The sequence below is a fragment of the Dendrobates tinctorius genome, unplaced genomic scaffold (genome assembly GCF_039654945.1).
Source record: "Dendrobates tinctorius isolate UK_male_01 unplaced genomic scaffold, ASM3965494v1 ptg000089l, whole genome shotgun sequence".
NCBI lineage: Eukaryota > Metazoa > Chordata > Amphibia > Anura > Dendrobatidae > Dendrobates > Dendrobates tinctorius.
Genome location: NW_027361757.1, coordinates 2,706,224 through 2,715,027, shown reverse-complemented (window position 1 = coordinate 2,715,027; position 8,804 = coordinate 2,706,224). Strand labels below are relative to the sequence as shown.

The 8,804-nt window shown below is 41.5% G+C and overlaps 1 long non-coding RNA gene across 1 annotated transcript; it reads right to left on the bottom strand.

Moving 5' to 3' along the window:
• Positions 1 to 5,512: 5,512 nt before the first annotated feature.
• LOC141098290 (uncharacterized) lies at positions 5,513 to 7,419 on the bottom strand. The gene is made up of 3 exons (XR_012234197.1): positions 6,976 to 7,419; positions 6,711 to 6,826; positions 5,513 to 5,645 (listed from the first exon to the last, which is right to left on the bottom strand). It is a non-coding gene; the product is annotated as an uncharacterized lncRNA (long non-coding RNA).
• Positions 7,420 to 8,804: the final 1,385 nt, after the last annotated feature.

The following is an 8,804-nucleotide window of genomic DNA, read 5'->3' as shown; positions in this document are numbered from 1 at the left end:
ATTGGCACATACCATTCACACAATAAAAAAAGAGGTGGAATGACGAACAATTGCACAATCTACACAATTGTTGTTCACTACAGTTAGGGTACCGTTACAGTTAGCGATGCACCAGCGATCCCGACAACGATATGGATCGCTGGTGCATCGCTAAGTGGTCGCTAGTGAGCTGCCACACAGGCAGATCTCACCAGCGACATAGCAGGGGTCGGGGGTCGCTACTTACCTGTCAGACGCGGCGATCCTGACGTCCTCCCGCCCTTGTTCATGCGTCGCTCGTCGGCGCCACAGGAAGCCCAGCAGGAAGCGGCTGACGAGAAATGGTCCAGGACGTTATAGCGCGACCAGCGATGAGCAGCGGGGGAGCCGGTCGGAGGTAAGTATCAGACATAGCGATATCGCTAGCAATATTGCTGCTGCGTCACAAAATCGGTGATGTTACAGCGATATTGCTAGCAATATCGCTATGTGTAACGGGGGCTTTAAACATTCTTTTTAGATTTTTCCTTCAGGACTTAAGGTACTGTCACACTTAGCGATGCACCAGCGATCCCGACAATGGATCGCTGGTGCATCGCTAAGTGGTCGCTAGTGAGCTGCCACATAGGCAGAACTCACCAGTGACATAGCAGCGGTTGGGGGTCGCTACTTACCTGTCAGACGAGGCGATCCTGACGTCCTCCCGCCCACGTTCACGCGTCGCTCGTCGGCGCCACAGGAAGCTGACGATGAGAAACGGTCCAGGCCGTTCTCGCACGATCAGTGATAACCAGCGGGGGAGCCGGTCGGAGGTAAGTATCACACATAGTGATATCGCTAGCAATATCGCTGCTGTGTCGCAAAACCAGTGGCATTACAGCAATATTGCTAGCGATATCGCTTAGTGTGACGGGGCCTATAGTCAGAGGGTCATCAGACATCCAGCCTGAGTGGACTTAGTTTTCAAGATATACCAATGTTGTTGCAGAGTGGTTCACCTAGTGAACCACCCCCCATTAAAGATTGAAGTGAATCATGAATGAGGAGGCCAAGCGCATTTGCGCAGCTAATGTTGCTACTGTTGGTTCAGTAAAGATCATCTGATTGGCTTGGTGCAGCATTTATGACATAACTGGGAAGATAAATATGTGAAATGCACTGGGGCCAGAGGTAGGCAACAACAATAGGCACAATAGATAAGACCATACTTGATTTTTGTTGTCTATAGTGTGATCTGATATACCAACATGAAGCACTTGTACTTTATGCATTTGATTGCTAAACTGTATAATATATACATATTTATGACATACAGGTTCTACTCACAAAATTATAATATCATCAAAAAGTTAATTTATTTCAGTTCTTCAATACAAAAAGTGAAACTCATATTAGATAAAGTCATTACAAACAGAATAATCAATGTCAATTGTTTATTACCGTTAATGTTGATGATTATGGCTTACAGCCAATCAAAACCCAAAAATCATTATCTCAGTAAATTAGAATAATTAACAAAAAATACCTGCAAAGGCTTACTAAGTGTTTAAAAAGGTCCCTTAGTCTGTTTCAGTAGGCTCCACAATCATGGGGAAAACTGCTGACTTGACGGATGTCCAGAAGGCAGTCATTGACACATTCCACAAGGCGGGTAAGCCACAAAAGGTCATTGCTAAAGAAGCTGACTTTCACAGAGTGCTGTATCCAAGCACATTAATGGAAAGTTGAGTGGAAGGAAAAAGTGTGTTAGAAAAGGTGCACAAGCAACCGGGATAACCGCAGCCTTGAAAGGATTGCTAAGAAAAGGCAATTCCAAAATTTGGGGAAGATTCACAAGGAGTGGACTACTGCTAGAGTCATTGCTTCAATAGCCACCACACACAGACGTATCCAGGACATGGGCTATATGTGTTGAATTCCTTGTGTCAAGCCACTCATGACCAACAGACAATGCTAGAAGCGTCTTACCTGGACAAAGTAGAAAAAGAACTGGACTGTTGCTCAGTGGTCCAAGGTGTTGTTTTCAGATGAAAGTAAATTTTGAATTTAATTTGGAAATAAAGGTCACAGAGTCTGAAAAAAGAGTGGAGAGGCACAATCCAAGCTGCTTGAGGTCTAGTGTGAAGTTTCCACAGTCAGTGATGGTTTCGGGAGCCATGACATCTGCTAGTGTAGGTGCACTGTGCTTTATCAAGACCAAAGTCAGCGCAGCCATCTACCAGGAAATTGTAGAGCACTTCATGCTTCCTTGTGCCGACAAGCTTTTGAAGACGGAAATTTAATTCTCCAGCAGGATTTGGCACCTGTCCACACTGCCAAAAGTACCAATACCTTGTTTAAAACCAACAGTATCACTGTGCTTGATTGGCCAGCAAACTCGCCTGACCTTAACCTCATAAAGAATCTATAGGGTATTGTCAAGAGGAAGATGAGAGACACCAGACCCAACAATGCAGACAAGCTGAAGGCTGCTATCAAAGCAACCTGGGCTTCCATAACCCCTCAGCAGTGCCACAGGCTGATCACCTCCATGCCACGCTGCATAAATGCAGTAATTGATGCAAAAGGAACCCCAACCAAGTATTGAGTGCATCTACTGAATATTTCCGTAGGCCAATATTTCAGATTTTAAAATCATTTTTTTCAAGCTGGTGTTATAAAGTATTCTAATTTACTGAGATAATGACTTTTGGGTTTTCATTGGCTGTAAGCCATAATCATCAACATTAACAGAAATAAACACTTGAAATAGATCACTCTGTTTGTAATGACAATATGTAATATGAGTTTCACATTTTGTATTGAAGAACTGAAATAAATTAACTTTTTGATGACATTCTTATTTAGTGAGAAGCACCTGTATGTATTGTTGTCATGTTAATTGGAGGCCACTATGCTATGTATTCTTGAATGTATTTATATTATTAATATTCATTGTAAATGTACGTACTGTGGATGTTTTTGTATTTATGTATCCTTTATTTAATTTGAAGAAAGAAAAAGCACCACTGTATAATAACGCACACTATCCCCATATAATATTTAGAAATTTATTGATGCAAAAGGGTTATGCATAAAAACATTAAAAAACACACACAGAGACATCCCACAATGTGCAATAATGATGAATAAGACACAAAATCATGTATAATATAATTACGTATCACAACTAATCCCACAACGGAATGTATCTATATCCTGCTATTGGGCTCATAGGGACCATAAGATCCTGACATAATTCAGCAAGAAGGTATAAATCCCTCAGCAACCTAGTATGGATATATGGGCCATAATAAGCCACCTAAGTGATCCCCAGGGAGCTAAGGAGACCCTATAAAAGGGTAATGTCCAAGATTAACCAATTAAACACATAAGCATCCCTATAATGGGATAATACCCCAGGATAAAGAAGCTGAAAATGAAACAAGGCCTCAGCAGGCTAAAAACCGTGGAAGGATCAGATGAGTGGGCGCCCTGCCCAGAACCATACCCCACGCGTATCGCTGCAGCATGTGCAGCTTCGTCAGGGGAAGTGTGTAAGTCATGGTCCGAGGAGCTTTAAATACCTTGTTAGAGTCCAAAAAGTGGGAGTGCGCGCGCACTATTCGTCAGGCATGGCGACCGCATGAAGGCCGGCGTCCCGGTCACATGACCAAAAATAATAATGGCCGCCACGCATGCGCAGTGCACTTCACTTCAACTAGGTATGACAGTCCTACTGCGCCTGCGTCCAGTGGAACGCATAAGGCAAAATACCTGTGTCCAGCTGGACGAACGCCACTAGAAATGAGGCGCCTTAGAACCATTTGATATTAAACTGATGCAGTAAAAATGCGCGTCACTCCCGGGAGCAATATACATAAAACAACCAACATGGACAAGGGACAATATATAACATATACACAGGAGAGAAAGAGGACACCAGACAAGACATACACATATATACACAGTAATGATGAAGAAGTGATTAAAACACCAGACAATACATGCAAATAGGGAGTAGTAGGACACAGATCCACAGCAGCCACCATAATGTGTAAATCGCTGTGGATAAGGGTAATTATAGATGAAGATCTCACCTCATCACTATTATTCAATGATCAAAAATCTCCATATTCAAGAGAAAATCCAGATCATAATAAAGGACCACTTTGTTTTATTAGTAAAGTCTAGATCAAAGAAGAACATCCAATACTACCAATGTGAAACCCTAAAATATGATCCCCATGAGCCCAAAATTCCGAGAAACATCTGAAGATATGAGTATCCATAAGGAAAAGGCAATCGGTCTATCCAAAAATAGGATTAAAGATCTATAGCGCATAATAAAGCATATTGGAAGGTCAAATGCCAATTTTATTAGTCAATACATATAAGTATTCCATGAGGTGAAAATCCCATTCATCCAATTATCCAAAGTCCCATACATCAAGGTTGGCCAATCCCATAACCAAAAGGGAACAAAATTAAGGCCCAATAATTCCATGGTGCAAATCCGATCAGATCCAGAGGGACCATGATTCCTATTCGTACTAATTCCCGAAGAGGATAATCTTCCGATCAGACCCAAAGGGACCATGATTCCTATTCGTGCTAATTTCCAAAGGGGATAGTCACCTAGGGGGAGAAGGGAAGAAAGGATAAGATGAATATTCAACCCAAAAACCCCATGAAGAGGAACTCTTCATTCAAGCCCCCTGGGTTTAACGAATTCAAATTAAAAATCCATCGTGACTCCAGTTGTAAAAGTCGTTTCCTAGGTGAGCCCCCTCTAATCGACACTAATATTTTCTCCAGACCCACCACCCTTACATTGGCAATCTTCCCAGCATGGTGGGTCAAAAAATGGGCTGCCACAGACGTCAAGGTCTTACCCTTTGCATGATCAACTCGCGCCAAATTGATTGTTGAAAAATGTTTCTGTATTCTTCGACGTAATTCCTGGGAAGTCTGCCCAACATATACCTGATGACACGGACAAATCAATGCATAGATCACACAGCTAGTTTTACAATTGATGTATGACCTAAGCCCATGCCTAGTTCCATCCCCTGGATTAACAAAATAATCTCTAGTGGGAAGCATATAAGGGCAAACATTGCAGTCGCCACACGCAAAAGAGCCCCTAAGTGTTATTCCCCTACCCAACTCAACAGTGGGTCTCATGTAGTGACTCTTAGTAAGGATATCCTTAAAATTTGGAGCCCTTCTTGCTGTTATGCAAGGACGCTCTGATACCAAAGCGGCTGTCTGCAAGTCCGTAGTGAGAATACCCCAATGCCTCCCAAGTGTTTCTCTCACCTGTGACCATTGGCTATTATATTGTGTGATGAACCGGGGCCCCGATTCTCGCACCCTAGTACGTGTGGCCAAAAGTGAGTCCTGTGTACATCCACTTGCTCGCTGATATGCTCGCGAAATACTCCCCTTGGGATAATTTCTCTTCTTGAAACGTTTCGTAAGGCATGAAGCCTCCTCCCGGAACGCCTCATCCGAAGTACAATTTCTCCGCGTTCTTAAAAATTGCCCCACAGGTATTCCATTTCTAGTATGGGCTGGATGGAAACTCGTATAATCCAACAGACTGTTCGTGGCCGTGGGTTTCCTAAACAGTCTCGTAGTAATGCCCCCATTCACATTTGATACCAAAAGATCCAAGAAGGTAACTGAAATAGAGGACACTGTATAAGTCAACACGATATTAAACGGATTGAAATTCAATGATTTCATGAAACAATCACATTCCTCTACTGTGCCGGTCCATATGAAGAAAATGTCGTCGATAAAGCGCGACCAATGTCGCACTTTATCCCTAAATCCCTCCATGTGATATACCCGGGTAGCCTCCCACCAACCAAGAAACAGATTCGCCAATACTGGGGCACATCTAGCCCCCATGGCCACGCCAGAGATCTGAAGATAGTACGATCTATCAAAGATGAAAAAATTATGCTTCATAATGAAGCCCAATAAATCCACAATAAATGAATCATGCATCCTGTCGGATTGTATTGCCAAATCAAGAAAATACAGAACCGCCGTGATGCCATCAGAATGATCAATATTGGAATATAGTGATTCCACATCACAGGTAACCAACAAGGCCCCGGATGTTAGAACCACATCACGACATTTCTTGATAAAATGGGAGGTATCCTGAATATAGGAAGGCAGCCCCTTCACTATGGGCTGCAAAAAATAGTCTACATAAATTGATGCCTTCTCACACAGACTTCCTATGCTGGCAACAATAGGTCTACCCGGGGGTCTCACAAGATCTTTATGGACCTTAGGCAACATGTAAAAGGTAGGTATTACAGGATGCTCCACCCATAAAAATTCCAACTCCTTTTTGTTGATAATCCCTAGTTCAAATGCCCTATCCAATAACCTTCTGAATTTGGCTGAAAAGGGTCCTGTAGGATCTGATGGCAATTTTTTATAAAAACGACCATTGCTCAATTGACAAGAGGCTTCCTCCTGATACAATTCGTGTGGCCACAAGACCACATTGCCACCCTTATCAGCCTCCTTAATCACAAAAAGTTTATTGGACCTCAGACTATCCAAGGCTGATCTCTCCCCAGCATGTAAATTATCGATATATCGTGATTTAACAGGGATAGCCAAAAAATCTTTTTTCACAAGTTCAAAAAAAACCCTAATAGATGGAACCAGGGAAAAGGGTGGAGCTACCATCGACTTATTCTTATATGGGAAGCGATTATTACCGGTATTCGAATCCTCTTGCAAAAGATCCATTAGGTCCTGTAGCACCTGACGGTCCGTCTGATCAAGACCATCAGTCACCTGTGGTTTGTTGTGTAGTACCTGAAGTACCAATTGCCTACAAAAAATATAGAGGTCCTTAACCAAGGTAAATTTATCCACATCCTTAACAGGGGCAAAAGTCAGCCCCCTCTGAAGTACAGAAATTTCTAAGGGCGAGAGTTCATAATGGGATAGGTTAATGATTTGTAACGCGTTATCCCTTACCTGTGCATCCATAATCCCATCACCCACATCATCCCTCTCCTCTATTTGCGAAGATTTCTGTACTGATTGTACTGTGGGGGCCTGCGTCCCCTGAACCGGGTACTCCTCGTGAATGTTCCGCCGCTTGCGACGGCCCCTTCTGGTCCGGTGTCGACCTCGCTCTCGGCTGACGATAAAAAATCACTGCCCGATGTATAATCTGGTTTACGAGTCACCTCCATTTTTCTGTCTGGCATCCTATTCATAGGGGCCCCATGCCTACTATTACCCCTGTGTTTCCAGAGAAATGCCCGTTTCTCCTCAAAATCACTACGATCCCTCTGAAACTTAGACTTTTTCTTTTGGGTAATTTCTCTATCATATCTATCCAGAGTTTCCTTTAATTTATTTTTGAAGGGGTGCACCTGGGTCACTTGATCAAAAGCATCCAATTTAGTTTCCAGCTCTTTGATCTGCTTCTTAACTGATACTAATAGCTCCCTGTCATGCTCCAAAAGCATATTCATAATAATGCCTGAACATCGAAGGAGCCCCTGTTCCCAAGTAGTGCGAAAGTCAGGAGAGGGTTCCCATGCTGGATAAATGGCAACCCTCAAACCCCGCGGAACTATATTGGATTTGATATATTCCTCCAAAGACCGAGTATTCCACCACAGTCTAATTCCTAATTTGTGTGCCGCTGTCAATTCTGAAGTGACCTTAACGAACTCAGAACTAGGTGTATTCACATTAGTAGAAGAAAAAATGTCCGAAGACTGTGCCCTCCAGGCCGCCTCTCTAGTATCCCAGTCCATTTAAAGACCAACAAGGAAAAAAGGCTGAAAAATAAAAGATGGGATGTCTCTGTGTGTGTTTTTTAATGTTTTTATGCATAACCCTTTTGCATCAATAAATTTCTAAATATTATATGGGGATAGTGTGCGTTATTATACAGTGGTGCTTTTTCTTTCTTCAAATTGTTTCAGTGGTTATTCCACTGTAACGGCACCTACCCTCTATATATTGTATAGTATATTGCACAGATTGTGCGCCCCGGCCTTGTTGTTGTCCTTTATTTAATTCTCTCGTCCTATCTTTTGCTGGTAGACATAACTTGAACTTTAAACCAGTTTAATTATTTGTTAATAAAATGTTAATTTTTACATAGCAGTGTAATTCCTTGGTTCTTTTGTTGTTGATGAATACAAAATATGTAGAAACTATAGAAGCAAGATGCCGAAATCCCTTACCCTGAATATGTATAAGGAGTAAAAAAAAAAAATCTTTTTTTCATGTCATTTTTTGCTGAATACTTTGAAATGAATCATTACCTGTGACACTACTGTCATTTATTTTGTTTGTTGTTACATTGAACCTGTTCCACATGGTTAAAAGTCACTGATTGGGACATGCATTGTCAAACAGCACTGTGTATGTGTATAGGTTCTTTGCTGCATGAGGTATGTTCTCTATATAAAGTTAATTACCTATGCAAAAATGATGTATCACATTGTTGTATGCGTTGACAAATTATTAGAGTTATTATAGTTGTCGATCTTGCAAAAAAAAATCCTCCCAACATTTTGTATTCGTAGCTAAAAAACAACTGAATAGATTATAAGATATTTAATAATGAAAATTATAAAACATTGCAAAACGTTAGTGTTTTGTGCAGATAACATAAGTTTAAAATGAGTGGTAATAGTTATAATAGATACAATGGAAGAAAAAGTTCTGCAAAGTTCTGTAAAAACAAACAGCACTATTGAATATTGCGCTTAGAAAGCTGTTCCAGTTACAAACACACATTTTTATAAATCTGAGCACTCATGCATATATTACCATGTCTG